This window comes from Octopus bimaculoides, chromosome 29, assembly GCF_001194135.2.
Source record: "Octopus bimaculoides isolate UCB-OBI-ISO-001 chromosome 29, ASM119413v2, whole genome shotgun sequence".
Taxonomy (NCBI): Eukaryota; Metazoa; Mollusca; class Cephalopoda; order Octopoda; family Octopodidae; genus Octopus; species Octopus bimaculoides.
Genome location: NC_069009.1, coordinates 11,623,434 through 11,624,939, shown reverse-complemented (window position 1 = coordinate 11,624,939; position 1,506 = coordinate 11,623,434). Strand labels below are relative to the sequence as shown.

The 1,506-nt window shown below is 34.1% G+C and overlaps 1 protein-coding gene across 3 annotated transcripts in view; it reads right to left on the bottom strand.

The window, feature by feature from the left end:
• Positions 1 to 1,506, bottom strand: part of LOC106868081 (E3 ubiquitin-protein ligase mib1) — a 36,955-nt gene that overhangs the window by 4,489 nt on the left and 30,960 nt on the right. The gene's annotated exons all lie outside the window — the stretch shown is intronic.

The window sequence follows — 1,506 nt, the reverse complement described above, 5'->3', positions numbered from 1 at the left end:
AATAATAATTTCTTAAAGTATGTGTTAATCCCCATGTGGGTACATGGAGTAAATAAAATCATAACATAAACAATTAAATATAAGAAATAATAATTTCTTAAAGTATGTGTTAATCCCCATGTGGGTACATGGAGTAAATAAAATCATAACATAAACAATTAAATATAAGAAGAAATAATTTCTTAAAGTATGTGTAAATCCCCATGTACCCAGACTTTGTCGACACACTGTATTTATAAAGAGTTCATGTTTAATTCTTTTAATTTATAACAATCCTATATATTCTAACCTGAGACATTCTGGGTACACACCCAAACAAGAGACAACATATCATGACAGACATCTGGTTACATAACAACAACAATAATCTATCGGAAAACTTAGTAAAGACCTTAGTAGAAAAAGAAACAAGATCTTCCTCATTAACTCACCTGTTTACATTTAACATCATATTTTAGTTCTCCGTCCCCCCAAAACAGCATTAACTCTCTTGTGTATTCTAATTTATGAATTTTACTAACCATACCAAACTCGATTTCAGGAAGTTTCAGTAACGTTTTTAATCCAATTATTTACAGCTAATCTTTCAATTGGAAATTAGGAACGTAACCAGTTCTCAGTCATTCTCACAATCAAAATGGCTCGGGTAAACTGAAAATTTGCAGAAGTCAATTAGGTGATGCTATTTTACCTAATATGCAATTACCTAATATGTAGGTCCACAACAAAACAGACTAGCTGTCCTAAATCACCTCTCTCTATTAAGACAAATGATCTAACACTGCTTTAATTTTCTTATTTAATTATCACTTGATAAAACTGTTTTTATCACAGTTCTATCTTTTCTTTCTGATACCTTTGCCAACTCTTTAGCATTCTCCTCTCACCTATAGACTTCCATTAGCCAACATTCTTCTCCTCTTCTGCTTAATTCCAGTGTCATCCAGGTTAGTCATCAAAGATATAGCGACAAACACATCACACACTACTTCGCCTAGGATAAACATACACCTGCTCTCTTTGTTAAATGTTACTGCTGGCTATCATTAATTCTAACTTCCCTCATCAAAGTTCATCAGAATATCATCTGATTAAGGAAATATTTGAAGACATTTGAATCTCATATCCTCCTTAATAAAGCAACTTTTTTGAGCAAAGATTAAATCTACACAAGTGGAGCAGAAAGTGATTCAAGCATCCTCAAACAATTTACACCTGCACAGATCCTCATTAACAACATATACATATTCACCCACGCGTTATTACAGTGAAAATATCTGAAATGGAACAAAAGAACTGGTTCTCGAGAATATAGCATATTGCTATCAAACCTCACCTGTGCATCATCCAACGTTTGTGATCCCTCATCAGAAATGAACCTCAGATGTTGAACCTAACAGACAATTGACAGTTTGCTGTGCTTGAGAAGGCCCACCCACCAAAATAAAATCAAGCTCATGCCTGTTCCCCAACAATGCTCCTCTACAATCCATCATGCCCCCCCCC